Consider the following 21,990-nt stretch of genomic DNA (forward strand, 5'->3'; position numbering starts at 1 on the left):
TCTATTGATTTATTCAATATGTCTGGCAGTGACCCTCAAATGACTACAATTAATCAAGATATTAATTACCCACCTTATTAACTCTTGTTTTGAATTAAATTCCTTCTGTATAAATTCTGTAGTAAATTTATAATAAGGAATCTTAAAATTCACTCACCACTAGGTATGCTCTTTTGTCTTCAACTCCTGCAAGGGGTGCATGGTCTCTGGAAGTTGGGGCTTTGAAGCCTGAAGCCTGGATACACTTCCAGTGACCTCTGGAATCCTCTCCTGGAGGTTTCTGGGTACAATATGCAGATGAGTCTTCCGGTCCTCTTCTGCTGCAAGGGTTAGGGGGCCTCTGGAAGCTGGGGGCCATGGAGCCTGAAGCCTGGATTGGCTTGCGGTGACCTCTGGAGTCCTCTCCCGAAGGTTTCTGGGTAGGATATGTGGATGAGCACTTAAGACACATAAATGGCTTTTGAAAATTACTATGATAGTATGTTACATTTACACGCATAACTCCTTTGAAAATTCACCTGTAAATTGGCATCGATTTTTGAAAAGCAGAGGAGAGACAAAGCTGTAAACGTAAATGAGTTTTGAATAAATTCAAAGAAAGTAAGACAAAATGATAATTTAACAGTGGATATTATTTCTGGTCCTTTGAATGCAAGGATTTCTTTAGTGACTACTGGATATTACATTTTGGAATTTTTGTTGTAAGGTCACATATATTCTTGTCCATGATCCACATGCCATCCTTCATGAAGGATTTGATTATGTACAGATCTCATATTGTGCTCTGACTGACTCCAGCTTACAATGCAGCTCTTTATAGGATTTATGCTATTAACTCTAGAGTCCCTGAAACAACTGAGAAGGTTTTAAATTATGCCCCTTTAACCAGCCACTCAATTATTATGCAAAGGGAAAGATAAGGCTGAAAAAAAAAAAGAAACCTGGTAAAACAGCACAGAAAAAATGTATTATAAAGTTACCATGTTGGAGCTTATCCAGGTTTCATAAGCAGTCTCTTATAGGTATACAATGAATCTGCTTCGGTTAACGTAGAATTCATATTTTGGTTCTGTGTTTGCCAGGTACCTTTCCAGCCATGGTTTCCCAATGGAGGTCATTGCAGATGCCAACATCTTAAAGCTCTAGGAGGTGGTTGCTAAGCAACAGGGAGTTCCAGCTGACCAGTCGAGTGTGATTTTTTTTTTTTTCAGGGAAGGAGCTTAGGAATGACTTGACACTGCAGGTAAGCATCCCTTGGCGGTTTCATTCCTGGGATATTGTCAGCTCTGCTGTTTCTGCCACAAATGCAGCCAACCTGACATTCATGGCTGAGATCTAATAGAATAAATAGTGCCTGGGGATTCCTTGAACTTTACTCCACACTGCTTCATTAATTCTAACCTTCTTAATTATGCATTAAAACAGCAAGCAGTAAGGGTAGGGAGAAAGACTATCAGATAGAGAAGGAGCTTTGTTTAGTGAATAAATGTTTACCTACCGCAGAGGTAAGTTATTCACAGTTTCTTTATCTGTTCTGTTTCTACCTTACATTTGAATCTTAACAAGGAAAGATGTGAATAAATTGTTTCAGTCAAGCTGCTCAGCCTTAGCCTGGTATGGAATTTGTAACCCAATTGTGACCCCTGGAGGAGAGCTTAAAGGCAGCTTCCTCCAGCTTTCTCAGGCAGTTGAAGGAGGTGTGATGCGACAGAACTGTTCACAGTGGCGAGCAGCGGTTCCCCAAAGGCAAATACAATGCAAAACATTTGGAACTATGGGAAGGAGGGTGAGAAGGTAAATCTTCAACTGCTCTTGATGAATTTAATCTGGCTAAGACTTTTTTTTACCTAATCACATAAAATGCAAAAGGATTATACCAGTTTGATAACCAGGATCACCTTGCTAGGTCAGCTTCATTGCTGCTGTTCCTCCTGAATGTGTTCGTCTCGCTTTGAGAATATTTATTTGCTCATCCAGTACTATTGCAGTGTATTTTGTACATAAGACATTGCAAGTACAAGGGGGACATTCCATGACACTGACAAGTAGCAGTTTTAAAATAAATTGGAGAAAGTATTTTTTTTCACTCAATACACAATTAAGTTATCAAATTTGTTGCAGGAGGATGTGGTCAAGGCTCAAGCTTAGCTGAGTTTAAAAAGACTTTGGAAAAATTCTTGAAAGAAAAATCCATAAACATTTATTAACCAGGTGCATTTGGGGTAAGCTGCCAATTATCCTTGGAAATGGCCTAAAATAAAAAGTTAGCTTTTCAGTTTCTGCTGGGTACTTCCTAGAGATCCAGATCGGTTGCTGTCAGAGACAGGATGCTGGGTTCGGTGGACCTTTGGTCCGACCCATGATGGAATTTATTATGTTCTTACAATAAGTCATACATGCGTGGATCTCAGATTAAACGGCCTGATTTACTAAGGCTTTTTTCCCATTCTGTGTCTATGGGATACATGCTTAGTAAATGAACCCCTAAGAAAGCAAAACGTCCACCCATCTAATCATAATCATCTACCTGTGTATCAGGCTCTATTCTTTCTGATATGTAAAAAGTTTCTGTGTGAAAATAAAAATAGTAAAAACTATTCTTTCTGTCTTTGTGAAAAATATAAACAAAATTTTTCTACTTCTCTAAAAAGTATACAGTACTTTTTCACAACTTTCCACTGGCATTCACAAACTCCCTTCTGCATTTTTTTAATGCAGATCTATTTAAAATATGTTGCTGGGTGGACACTTCAAATAATATTTAAAGAAAATGAGCAAAAATATTTTAAAAAATTGGCAGGAACAAGCAAAAGGGCTGCTAAGCTTCTTATTTTGACACCCCCAAAATATTTGTAATCCATTCAAATTAATTTTCAAAACTTGTAACAAAAGAACTTACCCTCCATTTACAGATATATAGTGTGTTGGATGCTGCCTGCTAGAATACACAGTGGCCACTGTACACACTTGCTTGTGGCTAAATGTGCATAAGAACCAGTGCGTCAGGCCAATCCGTGACACAGCCTGTCACGGTTCTGTGAAAGTCCTCAGTTTGATCCCCAGGCCAGGTAGAGGATGGAGTCAAGGTTATTATTCAAGGATGACAGTGTTCAGATTCAGGGCCTTAATTGTAAGGTACAGGAAGGAGTCATGGTTCATGGCCCCCCCTCAGCCAGGACTGTCACTGCAATGAGCCGACTCCATGGGTTGGCGTGGATACAAAAATGCCTGGGTAGTTGCAAATGCCTGGGTAGTTGCAAACGAAGACTCATGGTGCCAGGATCCCAGCACTGGTCATGAATGAATTGCAGTGCCAAAGAAACAGGAGTAAACTGTTGAACCAGAATAAAATTAAAAGTACCATTGTGTCTGTATTGCACAAAGAGATAGTGCTTTTCAAAATATGTTAGGTCAGGGCTTCCCAAACCTGCCCTGAAGACCCCACAGTCAGTCTGGCTGTGGTGTTCACAGGACAGGTTTGGAAGCCCTGCATTAGGGAATCTACTTATAAAGAAATCCTAAGAAATGCATATTGTTATTTCAATTCTCTTGTGTATCACCCCTTGGTAAGTAGCATTTCTGCATACATTTGCTGTGCGTTCTCTTTTTAGATTGTTTATTTTTTTCTACTTTATGGGCTTTAAAAATTATTTTAATCAAAGTCATAGCCTGTTTGAATCAAGGTGCTTACCTTTTTTAAAGGTAAACATCAGTGAGATCTGTTTATCCTGAGTGTGGTATTTACTATTTTAGTGATAATACTAAAATGCACTGATACGGAATGAATCTAGAAATTGTAATCTTGGCAGAGAATTCACAACAGGAAAATGTTGCTTAAGACAGCAGAGATCACATTAAAGAAAACGGCAGCCAATGGAACATCAAAGATGATTATTGAAAAAGGTTTCCAAAGAGAATAGTAATGTACAAAGCTTTCTAAACATCAGATGGTATTTTCATTCAAGTTTGCTTATTTCCAGGGACACTAATTTATGGTTTTCAATAAATGGTACAACTCATGGGACTTGACATTTTAATTCTCAATTGTATATTTATATTGTATATATTTTAATGTCAGTAATGTTTTGAATCTGTGCCAATAATGTACGGAAGCTGTTTATTTGCTTGAATTTTAATATGCTTTAGGTGAATTTTATATTCAAAAAGGTAGGCAATAAATCCAAATAATAAATTACTAAATATGTTAATTTTGAATTCTGCTCTGTTTAATTAATTTGTCCTGCTTCTGTTATTGTTCTTCTGTACCACAGTCAAACACATGGAAATAAAATCAGACAGTGAAACCCTTGAAAGACTCAGAAACTGGACTGGAAATGACTGGGGTAATTTTGGAACTTCAGTCAAATCTTGTAGCAGGAACGGATTGCTTCATTCACCCGTGGTGTACTGACCTGCTGCTATAGTCTGTATACATCAGAAGCAATCACAGCAAGCTAGGAAAATGTGCACGAGAAGAGTACTGAGGAGAAAAATGCACTTGGGCTGTCCTTTCCTTGTAATGTCCCAGCCTCAGGTGCCTGTGATAAACATACATGATATCTAGCATTGGTACTGCCTGTACTGAATGCAGTCCCTGTTGCCAAAATGATCAAATTATAAGTGCTTTGTTGATCAGAGCTGTGCACCACTGATGTTTTGTGAACCCAGGAAACCGGTGGATTATAGTCAAGTGTCCTTGGCTGCAATTTTTCAATGGATGCCAGAGTTATCAATTCTTGATAGGAGACCGAAGTTTGTGTTCAGTAAATTCTCAACTCTCCAAGGCTGTTTACCATTTAGAAGAAGTTCATAGTTTTGGATTATAAAACCTAATGGATATAGGCACAAATGAGAACAAATGTTTTCCCAAATCTCTACATCTGGATTTTAAATCAACTGTATACCCTTATATAAACTTTTGGTCATGAAATCTAAGTCCCATAGGACAAAATATGTTAGTTAAAACAAATTTCCCTGAAGCGTGTGTACCAGTAATAAAGCTGTATATGAATTACTTTCTGGTCCCAAATGTAATTAAACTCATCTTTAACTGTTTGCTGTAAACAACATTTCATTAAGAAAGGACCATCTGCAAAAATAATTCAATTATTGTTTACAACAAAAAATAGGTAGTTATACCTTAATTTGCTTTTAATGTTGTTAAATCTTCATTTGCCTAAACAGCTTGTTGATAAATTACAGTACTTTTACGAACAAATAAAAAGCTATAGGAAAGTTGGGAATAAAATGGAAGCTAATAAAATGCATAATTTCTTAAAGGGGATAGGCTTCTTCATAAAACACACTTCGTTTCACCAACTCAGAGATCCTATTAAGCAGTTTTTGCATTCAGGCGTAAAATATAATAGCAAGTCAACATGTTCAGGAAACAAATCTTTTGAAAGGATAATGTTGGATTCCAAAAATGTATGGCAAGTCTTATGTTTTTCTGTTCTTATGAAATGGATGGTTGCATGCATACGGGCTAATTTTCAGAAGCCTGCGCACGTAAAAACCAGGGGCGCATGGCCGGGCCTTGCATGCACCATGCAACATTTTCGGAAGGGCTCAGCCACGTGCGTATTCCCCCATTACGTGCCGAAGTGCCAGGCCTCTCAAAAGGGGCAGGCCTGGGGCGGGGTCTGGGCAGGGAGGGGCGGAGCAGGAGCGGGCCGGGACAGCGCCATTCAACATTGTCCCAGGAAAGCATTAAGTAATCTAACAAAAAAAAGTAAGTAGCTAGGAAGAGGTTGGGGGTCGGGGAGGCGAGGGGAAAGGATAGGAAGGTTAGGTAGGGGTATAGGAAAGTTCCTTCCCAGTCCGCTCCTTAATTAGAGCCGACTGGGAGGGAACTGGGGAAGCCCTACTCGAGTTGCTGGGCATATCTTTTCAAATCCCCCCCCCCCCCCTTGTGTGTGCGTGAGTCCTGACCTGCCCGCACATGCACCTGCGGATTTTAAAATCCAGCATGCATGTGCACACGGGAACCATATTTTATAACACTCATGCGCTGACTTGCGCATGTTATAAAATAACCGTGTCCATGTGCGCATTGCGGGAAAGCCTGCCACTGCAGGTTGAAGTTGATGGACAGATACATAGAGACCTTCACCCTGATTCTCTGAAGCACCCCAACTCCTGCCCTAGAGGGCTGGACTATAAATGTCAGAGGGGTAGCTGTGAAGAGAATGGGGGAGGAACTCGGTGGCCTGTGGGCAAACTTTAAGAGAAGGATGGCGGGGGTGGAACGACTTGCCAATGCTCAAGAGGGATGCACAACAACCCTTGAGCTAATGGTCATTAGGCAACCACAACTGCCACCTGTTGCGATTCTGCCCTGTTTGGGCAGGAGCTCACCTCTTTTTTCCCTTCTCTGCTGCTTTTCAGCATGGCTGAAGCCTTACTGCTCAACTTTTCCTGCGGCCTGGGGTCACCGATGCTATCTTCATGTGGCTGGAGCCACGCTGTGTCACCCTCTCCTCGAAGCCAGAGCTGGACTGCACTTTCCAAGCAGCTCGGAGGCTGCCGAAGTACATTTCATGCAGCCTGGAGGCCACCAGCACTTCTATCACATGGCAGGAGCCGCGCTGCTTCCTTCTGAGTGGCCCGGAGGCTGCCGTCCCGCTTCTCGTGCGGCTGGAGCCACATCACTACTCTCCATGTGGCCTGGAGGCCACCGACAATGTTCCCATGTGGCCCGGAGGCCACCAACCTTACCTGAACCCTCCGTGGGGAGAGGGCCTGCATCCCCGATCTCTCTTGGGGCACGGAGCCGTCCTCAGCTGCTCTTTAGCAGCTTGGATGCCGCCGCTCACCTCGGGACCTGCTTCAAGGCCTAGTTCCTGCTCCTGCAGTCTTCATCGCATTCCTGCCCCTTCTCCTAAGGGGTGGAGCTGCCTCTCTCTTCACTTCTTAAAGGTACAGCCAGGGAGTGATGCACCTCTGATGTCATCAAGGGAGTAACCTCTTCAGCCCTATAAAAAGGGCCTGGCTTCACTTCCACCTTGCCTTCGCAAGGAGCCAGTCCTCCTTAGGACTTTTCTGTAATCCAGCTTCTCAAGGCACTTTGTTCTATGTGGGATCCCATGTCTTTGTCTTCTCCTGGTCTCTCGTCTCGTCAAGCTTCTGTGTACCAGATGTTCCTGATGTTCGTCCGTCAGATGTCTTCACATCTTGATGTCTCCTTCTTCTGGATGACCTTCCTTCTTCATGGCAATGCAAGTCTCCAAGAGGTGACAGCTTTTATCCTCCTCACTGAGGTGTTCCCTCGAATTATGGACCCTGTCTGGATCCTCGGAGTCTTTGACTTGCCCTTACTCCATGAATAAACTCTATTCCTCGTTCCGTTCCAGCGTGGTCCTTGTCTGGCCTTGATTGGCTGTGCAGGGCACGCTCGGTTCAGGCTTCATCAGTCTTCACTTCATCTTCCTTTCATCCTGTGTGGGGAACCACCAGCATGGTCTGTGACCTGTCTTCATTGGCTGAGTAGGGCACGTAACATTTAGTACTGACTCAGCATTCTGTAAGCAACTTGAGTGGGGAACCACTAGCGTGGGTCGTGACCAGCCTACCCTGGCTATGTAGGGCGCGCCGCCTGCTTGGTCCGAGACCAGTCCAGCTAGGTTGTGTAGGGCACGTGATGTCCAGTACTGACTCAGTACTCTTCAAGCAACTCATGGCCTTCCTGAGTTTCTTTATGTGACCAGAGTCTCATTTCACTCCACGTATCCAGAATCTCCTTTCTCTCTACGTGTTCAGAGTCTCGTCTCACTCCATGTATCCAGAGTGTCGTTCCACTCCACTTTTCCAGAGTCTTGTCTCACTTCAAGTCTTCATCTTCGTTTGATGTCTTCGTCCTCCAGCCACTGTCCGTCCTGTCGCAGTTGCTGCTCCCGTGCAGCAGGTCCGAAAGGGCTATCAAGTGGTCGGAGGACTACTCAATAGACCACATTGCGTTGTGGGTCTCTCTGCTGCGTACAGGTTTGGCTGTGGCCAAGGTTCCAGCAACACCAGACTACACTTGGACACTCTTCAACTGTCTCGGTGCTTGCCGGAGCTCCTCGGCGGCTGCGTCATGGCCCAAAGGTACATGAAATCACCAGAGATGGGTCAGCTACCTGGGTTTTCACAATACCACCAGCTTACTAGACCTCTCAGGACCAAAATCTCCTGTTGTCCCTGGACCTTTTTTTTTTGTTTTAATGTAAATAGTTAACTCCTTAGATTTTACCACCCCTTTCCCAATTTGAATTTTAATTGCAAGTAAGTTTCAAGCATTTTAACGTTCATATTATTCATATAAAAGTTTGGTATTATTTTAATTTCTGAGTGTGTCTGCTTTAATTGATGCATACCTTGGTCCATTTTCCTCCCCAGTAAAGCCCTTTTCAGGACAGCCTAGTCAATCACTCTCTCAGCCACACATGCAGCTAGCTAAGCAGGTTTGCATGGTAATCTCTATCCTACTCTCACCTACCTTTATAGCTGCCTATGTGTAACTTTTGTTTATTAGAATGTGCAGTGTATATTTAGATCCTCTGAATGACCTTTCCATAATGGATACAACATTGCAGTGAATATAGTCACAATTTAGCTCTTCATTCATGGCTTCCCAAACTGTGGGTTGGGAACTCAAATGGAGTCACTACACCTTCATTGGGGGTGGGAGTGAGTATAGTGCCTCAAATGGAAGCACTCTAGGCATCAGCACACCAACATTAGTAGTGGAATTGTAGTCACTGCTGTGAATGTGCACTGGTGTTAGGAAAGCTCTGTGTTAGAGCTGGGAGTTAGCAATCTGTTAGGAACTCCGGCGGAGTTAGCAATCTGATGTAAATCTGCTGTTATTTAGACTGCGGTGAAGCAATCTGTTATGAATGGCTCCTAAAGAAGGAGGAGTCAGCAATCTTATAGTGTCTCAGATATCGTCTTGCTAAGGAGTAGCAATCTGTAATGAATCTGATATAGTTGTGGGTGGATCCCTGGGCCGGTAGCAGATGACCACGCCCCTGGGAGGATATCCCGAGAGGGACCACCGGCTAGGCTTGAGTATGGAGACAGACACACATTAGTTCTTTTATTAAACAGGTTTTTGAAACCACCAGAGGTGGCATTAGTGAGCTGATATGCCCGGCAGGGCTGTAGTCCCTCGGTACTGGAACAGCGATCCAGGATGGCTGAGCTGTTGAGAAACTGTAGAAAGTAAGTAGGCAGAGTAGGCAGAGTTCATGAACAGAACTAGATGACAAAACTCACATAAGGTCTCAAAGGAACTCAGGTGCTGGAAAGGTTTAGGCCCTCGAGGAGCAGGTACCTGGTTCCAGGGAAAGCTCTGAGAGAGCGATGGTAATTCATGATTGTTTTTGCAGTGATAGCTTCCAAGAAGTAGAGAATCTTCAGAGTGTCCAGGAACATGGGCCCTCGAGGAGTGAGTACCGGTTCCTATCTGTAATCTGAAAGTAAAGAAAAAGAGCGAGGCCCCCGAGGAGCGGGTACCTCTGGTAAGTCCGAGGAGGCAGAGTAGCTTGGGAGGTGTAGCCGAAGCAATCCCCTTTCTTGCTAACTCAGTTAGATAGTGAAATTAGAGACCTTTAAATATTGGAAGCGGATGATGTCATCTCAGGGGGATGCCCCTGAGGTTCGCGCTCTTGCTGGTACTTCAATCAGAGGACGCGCACGCGCCCTAGGTCTTCAGGCAACATGGCGGATCTGCAACATCGAGCCGGTCTGGGGACGCTGGAGGAAGATGGCATGGAGATGCCGCAGCAGCCAGCCATCCATCAGACCCGGAGGGAGTCGCCACATAGGTAAAGAGGGCGGAGTGAGGACGTCGAGCAGCGACATTCGCAACAGTAGCCCCCTTCAAAGGGCGATCTCCTCTTCAGGTACCAGGCTTAGGTTTGGAAGGATGCGTGAGATGGAACTGATGAAGCATTTCTTTGTCCAAGATATAAGTCTGAGGCTCCCAAGAGATTAAATCGGGGCCGAAGCCTTCCCAAATCAGAAGGTATTCAAAAGTCTTGCCTCTGTTACGAACATCCAGAATCTCTTTGATCTTAATTTCTAAGTCGTCTTCTGCATTGATGACAGGTGGAACTAAAGATTTGGAAGAATCTTGCAGAGTGTTATTGATGATATCATCAGCAATGGATTGAATTGCTGTGGACATCACTGAAACTTTCAGTGGAAGTGGTGATGTTAGGGTACATCCAAAACCCACTCCTAAAGATGACTCTACAGTAGAAGTTGCTGGATGAGAGATGAAGTAGAATTCAGCAGAAATAAGTAGCTGCTATGGATGTCACTGAGGCTTCAGCAGAAGTAGCAATGTTGAGGTATGTACTAAACCCACTTCTAAAGACGGTGGCATTACCAGCGGAAACAGACTAGTTGGTTGCCAGAGATATCTTCTTCGGATCAGTTATGTGCTGTGGCTCATCAGACACATCCTCCAAATGGATGGAACGTGACAGATATCTCTAAATTTATAATCCGTGAATGCGGATAGATGTTGAACGCCTTTGGGCCAAGGTGAACATAGAAGGCGCTATGAATATCAGCAGCCATAGGTTGAATTGCCATGGACGTCACTGAGATCTTCAGGAGACGTGGTGATGTAAAGGAACGTCCAAAGCCCACTTCAAGTTGTGATGCAATAATGGATCTTCTAATTTGACGAAGGGACTCCTCAGGTCTTCCACTAGACATCTGAGAATAAGGTTGCCTCCTGCCCCTGAGTCCATCAGGGCAGGAGTCTGAACCGTAGCCGGTTCGCAGATCATGGAGACTGGAAGAGAGAGCGGAGGAGAAAACACAGTATGGCCCAAGAACAGTCCTCCTGCGGGACTTAGGCCCGTCCGTTTCCCGGACGAATGGGGCATGTAGAGACATCATGGCCAGGATGACCACAGTACATGCACAGGCCGCGTTTCTTCCAAAATCTTCTCTCCTTGGAGGTCAAGTATCCATGAACAAGTTGCATCGGTTCATCTTTATCAGCAGCAGAAGTTACTGGAACCATCTGAGGTGCAGTGATAGTACTAGCCTGTTTCAATCCAAGTAACACCTTAGGCCGGAGTTCCTTCACCTTGTCTCGGAGCCGGTAATCAATCCGAGTGACCAAGGCTATAAATTCGTCCAGCGAGTCAGGTGTCTGGCGAGTGGCCAGCTCATCCTTTAAGCAGGTCTCCAGGCCTCTGCAGAAGAGAGTCTTGAGACATTTGGGGTCCCAGCGAAGTTCCACTGCAAGAGTCTTGAATTCTATGGCGAATTCAGCCAGTGATCTGTTGCCTTGCTTCAAGTCCGCCAAAGCAAAACCGGCAACAGAATTACGAGCAGGGTCATCAAAGACGGATTTAAACAAATCCATAAATCCTTCTATGTCCTGCAAAATAGGGTTCTTGCGTTCCCACAAGGTAGATGCCCATGACAGGGCTCTTCCATCCAAGTATGACAGGATGTAGGCAGTCTTCGAAAGAGCTGTGGGAAATAAAGTTGGCTGTAAGGTGAAGTGCATGCAGCACAGGTTCAGAAAGCCCCGTGTCTTCTGGATTTCTCTGGAAAAATGGATAGGAGCCTCCAGTGGTACAGCAGTCTTTAAAGTTACCTTCTGTAACAGACCTTCTTGGTTAGAAGCTGGCCTTGTATCTTCTGTGTGTGTAGATGATGAAATGCTGCAGTAAGTTTCTCCAAAGTTTCTTGCTGCTCTGAGATGCATTGGGCCAGACCCGGTATAGCCTACAAGGTAGAGAGATGTGCCGGATCAATGAAGTTAACAACATCCCATAGTTTAAGCTGGATCCACTGGAGTTAACAACATCCCATATTTTTAATCTGGATCCACTGGAGTTAACAACATCCCATATTTAAGCTGGATCCACTGGAGTTAGCAATCTGTTAGAAAAGCTCTATGTTAGAGCTGGGAGTTAGCAATCTGTTAGGAACTCCGGGCAGAGTTAGCAATCTGATGTAAATCTGCTGTTAGTTAGACTACGGTGAAGCAATCTGTTATGAATGGCTCCTAAAGAAGGAGGAGTCTGCAATATTGTAGTGTCTCAGATATCATCTTGCTAAGGAGTAGCAATCTGTAATGAATCTGATTTAGTTGTGGGTAAATCCCTGGGCCGGTGGCAGATGACCACGCCCCCGGGAGGATATTCCGAGAGGGACCACCGGCTAGGCTTGATTATGGAGACAGACACACATTAATTCTTTTATTAAACAGGTTTTTGAAACCACCAGAGGTGGCAGTAGTGAGCTGATATGCCTGGCAGGGCTGTAGTCCCTCAGGTACTGGAACAGCGATCCAGAATGGCTGAGCTGTTGAGAAACTGTAGAAAATGAGTAGGCAGAGTAGGCAGAGTTCATGAACAGAGCTAGATGACATAACTCGTATAAGGTCTCAAAGAAGCTCAGGAGCTGGAAAGGTTTAGGCCCTCGAGGAGCGAATACCTGGTTCCAGGGAAAGCTCTGAGAGAGCAATGGTAACTCATGATTGTAGCAGCAACAGCTTCCAAGCAGTAGAGAATCTTCAGAGTGTCCAGGAATATGGGCCTTTGAGGAGCGAGTACCGGTTCCTATCTGTAATCTGAAATTAAAGAAAAAGAGCGAGGCCCCCCGAGGAGCGGGTACCTCTGGTAAGTCCGAGGAGGCAGAGTGGCTTGGGAGGTGTAGCCAAAGCAATCCCCTTCCTTGCTTAGAGACCTTTAAATATTGGAAGTGAATGATGTCATCTCAGGGGGATGCCCCTGAGGTTCGCGCTCTTGCTGGTACTTCAATCAGAGCGCGTGCGAGTGCCGTAGGTCTTCAAGCAACATGGCGGATCTGCAACGTCGAGCCAGTCTGGGGACGCCGGAGGGAGACAGCATGGAGATGCCGCGGCAGCCAGCCGTCCATCAGACCCGGAGGGAGTCGCCACAGAGGTAAAGAGGGCAGAGTGAGGAAGTGGAGCAGCGATGGTCGCAACAACTGGCTCATTGTGATCTAGTATACACTCACAGGCCCTGCATTGGCACTGCTCTTTCATGGGTTTCTGTGGTAACAGGTAGCCCTGCATGAGGAGGGATTGGGGCCACTGAAGAAACTGTGACTTGCAATGGCTTGCTGCTTTTAAATACTAATGCTGCTGCCTCTTGAAGATTACCATTAGATTTAGGATCCTCCATGAGGGAAGGGGAAGGCTGAGTGTGCTGCTGGAGATTGCCATCACTCCTCTCTCCTCACCCAGTACTGAACCTACCCAAAAATAAATGTTGCTCCTATCCCCAGCCTACTATCTCTTCTCACCAGTTGTCATCCATCTTTGACTCAGGGCCCAAAGGAAATGTTGCCACTGAGCCTGGAAAGGGGGATGTTTAGAGAAGGGAGAGTTTGAAGGGAGGGATCAGCTGGAGAGAGAGTGGCTGTGGAGGGTGAGAGAAGAGAAAAAAAGAAGTAAAGACTGGAGATGTAAGAGGAGCTAGGGGCTTGAGAGGGGATTACCTGAGGGGATGTGAGAGAAGGATTTGAGGGGAAGGAGGAGGTGAGAGATAGGGGATGGAAGATGAGTGAATAGGGAATGCGTGAGATGGAGGGGATGATAGAGGATCAGTTGAGGTTATAAGAAGGGCTTGGGATTGAATGGATTAGCTGTGGGATGTGAAAAGGGCTGAAGGGAGTGAGAAAAAAGAGGTGAGCTGGGGAAGTGAAGGGAGTTGGAGGATGTTAGAGGGTATAAGCTAGAGGGAGAGAATTTGAGAGAATGGGTATGCTGGAGGGAAGGAGATCCTCAGGAGGGGGTGGATTGATTAGAGAAAGTAGCGGATGAGAGAGGGGATCAACTGTATTGTGGTAAGGGTGAGAGTATGGTGACATTGTCTACATTTTTGGGAAGACCTTTCTTAGCTCTTCAAAGGGCCAAAGAAATGAGTGCAACCTAGCCACATGGGAAAAATCTTATGTGCTTCCTCATTACTAAAAGAACTGTACAGGAGACAAGGAATACACATAAAGTGGCTCTTTCTACTACAGCACATCTCATAACAGAGAAAAGATATCAAATAAATGTACTTGTAGAAGTTCCATTCACCTGAATCTTGCTGTTGCACAAGTTTGACTAATTCACTTCTTTGCCCCAAAAGCTGCAGATGTCAAGGAAATTTAAAAAAAATGTCCTTCTAACTCCACAGAGATGCAGGCCTACCTGGATGACTACATATGTTTGATGTATCTAAACTAATGTAACCTCTTCTTTGGAAGTAGTAACTCCCTTCAGGGTATATAGCTAATTTATATCTTCAGGGGCTGCTCCAGCTAGCAATTCTATCCCATGTTTGATTCTCAATCCCCGGAGGGTGGGGGGTGGGGGCTTGTGGCCCAGACGATGTTGAAAGGCTCCCAGTGTGTGTATATTGTAGATGCATCTCATGAGGTGAGAGGCTGTAATGAATAGACAGGACCAGGCTTTGGGTGTTAAATAAAGTTTACTGATTGGTTATCTTAAATTAAAGTCCATTGTCCAGAAGGGTGAATTTACACTAGATTAAAAGTACATATATGATTTTCCTCTGTAGGTAGGTATCCTTTATTCGGACCTCTGGGTATAGCTCATGGTGATATTTAATTTGCTAACTCTCCCAGTCGTTGTCCAGGAATCCTAGTGGAGGGATCCCCAACTTTACTGCCAAAATCCCAACTTGGTTCATCCTCTTCTTCAGACACCCAGCCTGTCCTGGTGTTTGTGTATGGAGATCCTGATGGGGTTTCTCAAATCTTGTTCTTCCATCCTTAGTTTATTGATATTTCTGGGGTACGTCTCTTGGGGAAAAGTCAATGGGATCAGGCTAGTTCTCAGCACTGCAATCCCAGTGGGGAAGGGGGATCCAAAAACCTCCCCACTCTGCTTAAGCCCAAAAATTACTTCAAAAGTTAAGCTGGATATATCTGCCTTCACTGTCTCTCACAGCAGGATCCATCACTAGTGTTAGATCACCAAGGGTTTAGAGAAGGCTCACAGGTCTTTGGTCCCCTATAGAGACATTTTGCTTAAAAATCTCTCTCTCTCCAAATTATAGGAGAAAGACTCTGTGACAGGGAGTGAACGATGAGGTATCACCTCTTAGAGAAACTCCTTTTGGGTTAAGCTAGGAGGCCTCACCAGTGCGTAATACGTATACATCCTTTCTCTTCAAACTGATCCCAATGTGTCTTAAAATGGCTAGGGTAAATAGTGTTCACATATCCAATCCAGATCCTCCAGGTGGGAGGGACTGAGGGGTATGGATGGCTTCTTACTAGAGAGTTATACTATAGGGAAAGTGACATCAGGTGGCCAGACCAGGAGGGTCTGCTATAACAACAATCCAAAACTTTTCCCTGCTCACACTGGCTATTCTTCCTGTTTACTTCCACAATGCTCCCTGCATCCATCTGCAAATCCCTGCATTAACCTGCCTATACTTATATCTCAGAAAGAATCAGTTATCAATGGAGATCTGCCTAAAATAAGATTGGTTAGCCCTGTTTTCCATTATACATGTAGGATTAAGATTCTGTTCCTTACTGACATAAAAACAGATTTTAAAATTATGTGGTTCTGTGTTTTACAACAGGTTTCAATAAGAAGGGAGGTGATGTTAATCATCTTTTACTTCAGAAAGAACAAAGTTGGATTTATGAATTAGATTCTATTTCACGTGTAACCCCCTTTATCTCTGGAGTCACCTTCCCAGTCTCAGGAAACATTGGGGAGTCACTATCCTGAGGTAGACGATCAAGTCTAGGGGCCATGAGATGGGAATAGGATAATCTGCAGGGCCCATACCAGGCTGAGGACACTCCATATAAATAAACTAATGTCCAGACACAAGTTGTGCTCCAAAATAAAAATAGTTTCCTGTAGAATCTTCAGAGTAAAACATATTGACAAACTCCAGTAGATGCAGAAATTAATATCACAGTTCCAGAAAATGCTACCTCCTCTCTCTTTAAACTTCTATTCCTTTGGTAATAGTTACTTCTAGTAACACAGTTTCTCTTTGAACTTTGTTCCTTTCCATAGTAACATAGTAATGATGGCAGAAAAGGACCAAATAGTCCTTCCAGTCTGCCCAGCAAGCTTCTACTGTGCTGTGTAGGTTACCTCAGGTTTCTCTTAAGGGTAGTCAGTGCAGTTACCCCAATCCTTATGATAAGGGTAGAAATTAGGGGCGTGCATTCATTTCTAACATATTGGTAATCCGCCATATTGGTTGTATTTGTGGGGAAGCAAAACGTATTGCGATACCCCACAAATACAACGAATCTTCGCCAAATTATTTGGCTGCCTAAAGGAGCAAATTTAAACAACCCCCCACACCCTCCTGACCCCCCCAAGACTTACCAAAACTCCCTGGTGGTCCAGCGGGGGCTCCAGGAGCCATCTCCTGCACACACGCCCTCGGCTACCGGTATTAAAAATGGCGCCATTGGTCAGCCCCTGTCACATGGTAGGAGCACAAGATGGTGCCGGCCATCCATTGCTCCTACTATGTGACAGGGGCTAACCAATGGCACCGGTAGCCCCTGTGACATAGTAAGGTCAAAGGTATCGGCGCCGTTTTGAATACCTTCAGCCAAGGGCATGAGTGCAAGAGATGGCTCCCAGACCCCCTGCTGGACCACCAGGGAGTTTTGGTAAGTCTTGGGGGGGTCAGAAGAGTGGGGGGGGGGGGTTGTAGTTAATTCAGTTTTAGCTGGGAAATGAATAAGAATGAATGCATTAATGTATCAGGGGCCCCCCTTGCCGAATGAAACATATCTGCCTCATGACAAATACGAATTCCGAATGCAACGTATGGCATCCCTCTGCACATCCCTAGTAGAAATATTTACAATAAAAAACCAAACAACTGTCAAACCCATAAAAAATTACTGCTAGCAACATTTTTACTAGTTGAGGAGCCTTCTAGAAAATTCCAGCAATGCGGACTTGCTTTGCTTTTGGACTTGGCTGTAGAAGCAGTCCTATATTTTTCTCCTTATGTCTGCATATCAGTACCCCCAGAATGTAAAAGTCGGGGTCCATGTTGGTTGACATCTGAATCCAAATCCCCCCCCCCCCCCCCTCCGCCGTCAAAGCAGAGAGTGATGTTGGAGTTGCATCAAAATTATCACAGATTATTGGTTGAGAGTAGCTATCTCTATGCTTCTGATAAGGGTAGTAACTGTCACACTAAGCGGGTTACCTCCTTGCATTTTTTTCTTCATTTCTGTCCTCTAGCCTTTAGGGATCCACACTGTTTATCCAATGCTCCTTTGAATTCTTTGTTTTTGTCTTCATCACCTCTTCCAGAAGAGAAATCCAGGCATCCACCACTCTCTCTGTGAAGAAATATTTCCTGACATTGGTTCTGAGTTATCCCCCTGAAGTTTCTTTCATGACTCTTAGCTCTACTATTTCCTTTCCATTGGAAAAGGTTCATTGAAACCTTTTTAGGTATCTGAAGGTCTATCATATCTCCCCTGCACCTCCTTTCTTCCAGGGCATACATATTTAGTAGGGATGTGAATCGTTTTTTGACGATTTAAAATATCGTCCGATATATTTTAAATCGTCAAAAACCATTAGGGCCACGATGCAATACCAATTCCCCCGATTTATCGTCAAAAAATCGTAAATCGGGGGAAGGGGGAGGGCAGGAAAACCAGCACACTAAAACCCCCTAAAACCCACCCCCGACCCTTTAAATTAAATCCCCCACCCTCCCGAACCCCCCCCCAAATGCCTTAAATTACCCTGGGGTCCAGCGGCAGTCCATAGCTAAATCGGGGGAAGGGGGAGGGCAGGAAAACCGGCACACTAAAACCCCCTAAAACCCACCCCGACCCTTTAAATTAAATCCCCCACCCTCCCGAACCCCCCCCCCCCCCAATGCCTTAAATTACCCTGGGTAGAGCGGCGGTCCGAAACGGCCTCCTGCTATTGAATCGTGTTGTCTTCAGCCGGCGCCATTTTGCAAAATGGCCGCCGCAAAATGGCGGCGGCCATAGACCAACACGATTCGACTGCAGGAGGTCGTTCCAGACCCCTGCTGGACTTTTGGAAAGTCTTGTGGGGGTCAGGAGGCCCCCCTAAGCTTGCCAAAAGTTCCTGGGGGTCCAGCGGGGGTCTGGGAGCGATTTCCTGCCGCAAATCGTTTTCCGTACGGAAAATGGCGCCATTTCTGTACGGCGCCATTTCCGTACGCAAAATGGCCGGCGCCATTTTGCAAAATGGCAGGAGATCGACTGCAGGAGGTCGTTCAGCGGGGGTCCCGAACCCTCGCTGAATGACCTCCTGCAGTCGATCTCCTGCCGGCGCCATTTTCCATACGGAAAACGATTCGCGGCAGGAAATCGCTCCCAGACCCCCGCTGGACCCCCAGGAACTTTTGGCCAGCTTGGGGGGGCCTCCTGACCCCCACAAGACTTGCCAAAAGTCCAGCGGGGGTCTGGAACGACCTCCTGCAGTCGAATCGTGTTGGTCTATGGCCGCCGCCATTTTGCGGTGACCATTTTGCAAAATGGCGCTGGCTGAAGACAACACGATTCAATAGCAGGAGGCCGTTTCGGACCGCCGCCGTTCCGGACCGCCGCTGGATCCCCAGGTAATTTAAAGCATTTGGGGGGGGGGGGGGTTCGGGGGGGTGGGGGATTTAATTTAAAGGGTCGGGGTGGGTTTTAGGGGGTTTTAGTGTGCCGGCTCACGATTTTAACGATTTTCACGATACTTTACCCACCCAAACGGCAACAATACGATTCCCTCCCCCTCCCAGACGAAATCGATCGTTAAGACGATCGAGGACACGATTCACATCTCTAATATTTAGGTCCTTCAGCCTCTCTTCATAAGTCATTTGATAGAGACCCCTACCATTTTGATTGCCCTTCTCTAGATCACCTCCATCCTGTCTCTATCCCTTTTGAGATATGGTCTCCAGAACTGAACACAGTATTTCGGGTGAGACCTTACTAAGGTCCTGTACAAGGGTATTATCACCTCCTTTTTCTTACTGGTTATTCCTCTCTCTGTGCAGCCCATCATTCTTCTGGCTTTAGCTATCAACTTGTCACATTGCTTTGCCGTCTTCAGATCACTAGACACTATCACCCCAAGTTTTCTCTCTTGGTCCGTGCACAAGAGTCTTTCGCCCCCATCACATACTTTAGGATTATTGCACCCCAGTTTTCTCACAGACATCTCCTGGCCCTCTCTTCCTATCCATCATTTAGAAAAATATATACTTAAACAGTAGAGATGTGAATCGTGTGATCGATCGTCTTAACGATCGATTTTGGCTGGGGGGGGAATCGGATCGTCACGGTTTTGTTTTTTTTAAATATCGTGTAAATCGTAAATCAGGGGAGGGCGGGAAAACCGGCACACTAAAACAACCCTAAAACCCACCCAGGCGCCATTTTGGTTCCTGTCCCTCGACGTCACGAGCGTAGGAGATCGCTCCCGGACCCCCGCTGGACTTTTGGCAAGTCTTGTGGGGGTCAGGAGGCCCCCCCAAGCTGGACAAAAGTCCCTGGGGGTCCAGCGGGGGTCCGGGAGCGATCTCCTACGCTTGTGACGTCGGGGGACAGGAACCAAAATGGCGCCGGCGCTACCTTTGCCCTGTCATATGACGTGGTGGAAATGTGAATAAAACACTACTGCGTATAGAGCAGCGTTGGATTTTCACATTGGGAACCTTGTGGCCCCAAGGACTTAATGATAAAATAGATTGGGTAGCATGTTTTTGAGTCTCTATAGTCAGTTCGGGTTCAAGTGCTCAGTGAAGTAATGTTGCTTGGATTGAATTTGGCGGGCAGAATAAAGAGGTGGGGACTATTTGAGTCAGTTATTTGTGATTGGTGTTAAGGGATTTAAAAGGACGGGAGAAGACGTAACGTATACCTCCGTTGTTTCACTCGATGGCGGCGTCTCTTTGAGCTATGGTGGTGGAGTTTTTGTGAAAGATTGGAAAGGTAAGGTTCCTTTTTTGCTGCGCATGTTAGAAAAAGTTTCTTAAGAAAAGAAAAGAGTTTTTTAAGTTCTCCTGATTTATTCCATTCCAGATTTATATTATGTGAGATGAAGCACTCTTTAAATTTGAATATAAGACGCTGGGAAATAAGAGTCGGGGATGTGTCTGACTGAACGCCTGAGAAAAGGTTTTGGGGCGTTCAGGTAAAATAGCTTATTTAAGATAATTTAAAAGTTGAAATAAAAATGGTATTTGAAGGTATTAATTAAATTTGTGAAATGTTTTAGATGAAAAAAAACCCTCCAATAGATGTTGAGGATATATGAGCAGTAGGAGATTCCTTAAAAGTTTCTCCTGAAGAAGCCTGAGGGAAGGCGAAACATGTTGAGAAAAAATGAAGACGGATTAAAAGGAGAAGATTAAGGATTGAAAGGACTGGCGTTTTCTATGATGGAAACAAAATTCCTTATGCAATAGAACTCTTCCTGCTTGCAAATAGTTTGTATTGAAAATTGATGATGTTATGTGAAAAGGTTTACATTTATATGTAATTTAAAAATCTTTGAAGTGTTTTATATAACAGATTGTATGAGTGATATAAAGAGTGAATGTGATTGTATGGATGTGATGAGATTTTTAAATGTTTGGTGTCCGGGGTATTATGGAGACATAATTTTGGGATGTGTTTTATGAAGATTTTTCACTAATAAAGATTCAAAATTGGATATATGTCACTATATGTTTATTTAATACTAATTGGTTTGTGATATATAGATAGACTGCCAGGTTTGCTGTATCCTGTCATATGACAGGGCAAAGGTACCGCCAGCGCCGTTTCTATTAACGCACCCGTGGCTCGAGAGTGGAAGATCACACCGGGACACCCCCCCCCCCCCCCCCACTGGACCCCAGGTAATTTAAGACATTTTGGGGGGGTTCGGGAGGGTGGGGGATTTATTTTAAAGGGTCAGGGTGGGTTTTAGGGTTGTTTTAGTGTGCCGGTTTTCCCGCCCTCCTCCTTCCCCTCCCCCTGATTTATGATTTTTGATGATAAATCGGGGGAATTCCTATTATATATCACCTCTAACGATTTTTGACGATTTAAAATATATCGGACGATATTTTAAATCGTCAAAAAACGATTTACATCCCTATTAAACAGTCCTGTTCAGCTCAAGAAGAAATTCCCTCTGGAACAGACAGGAACCCACCGAGCCCTGTAACAAGTCACTGCTGGAACAGTTTGTCCTGATCCAGACAGATGCCTATAGCAGTTAAGCACAGGTTTTTCTTCAGATTTTTCCAATTTATTTTGTAAGCACGCTATTATTGCTTTCTTCAGTGCCCCTGAGATTTTTTTGAGAAAATCTCTGCCCTATTCCTGCTACTCCTTTTTGCAACCCTGGGAGAGAATCACAGCTCCAACCTGTCTCTGTCATTCTAAATCTGGAGCAGCCCCCAGACACTGTAGAGTCAAGGCTTTTATTACTTTTTGCAGAGACCAAGACCATAAGGGATGTTCCCCACTGTCAGTCAAGAAGGGCATGTGATACCCTCTAATCAAAAGAAGACCCACAACCCTGGAACATTCTTACTTTAGCTCCAGGATAAACGTTTGCACTCTGCATATCCTGTGGCCTTCTAGCTGATGGTTCACACTTTGTTTCAACTTCACATATTTCCTATAATGGGAAAACCCCCACTTTATCATAAACCTGTTAACAATATCCAGTCCTATATATTCTGTGGTACAAGCAGGGCCTGTGCAAGGGGATTAGGCGCCTTAGGCACCTTCTGCTTGCACACCCCCCCACCCCCCGGTCGTGATGACACCCTCTATGCCCTGACCCTGTTTGTAGCCCTGACTCCTACTTCCAGGGGTGGGGACAACATTCCGCCATTCCCCCACCCCCTGCACCACCACCCCCAAATTTAAATAAAATAACCCCTCCACCATCCCAGCCTCCCAAGACTCATGAAAACCCCTGGTGGTCCAGCGGGGGGTGCAGAAGCTATTTGCCAC

Source organism: Rhinatrema bivittatum, chromosome 3 (assembly GCF_901001135.1).
Source record: "Rhinatrema bivittatum chromosome 3, aRhiBiv1.1, whole genome shotgun sequence".
NCBI classification, from domain to species: Eukaryota; Metazoa; Chordata; class Amphibia; order Gymnophiona; family Rhinatrematidae; genus Rhinatrema; species Rhinatrema bivittatum.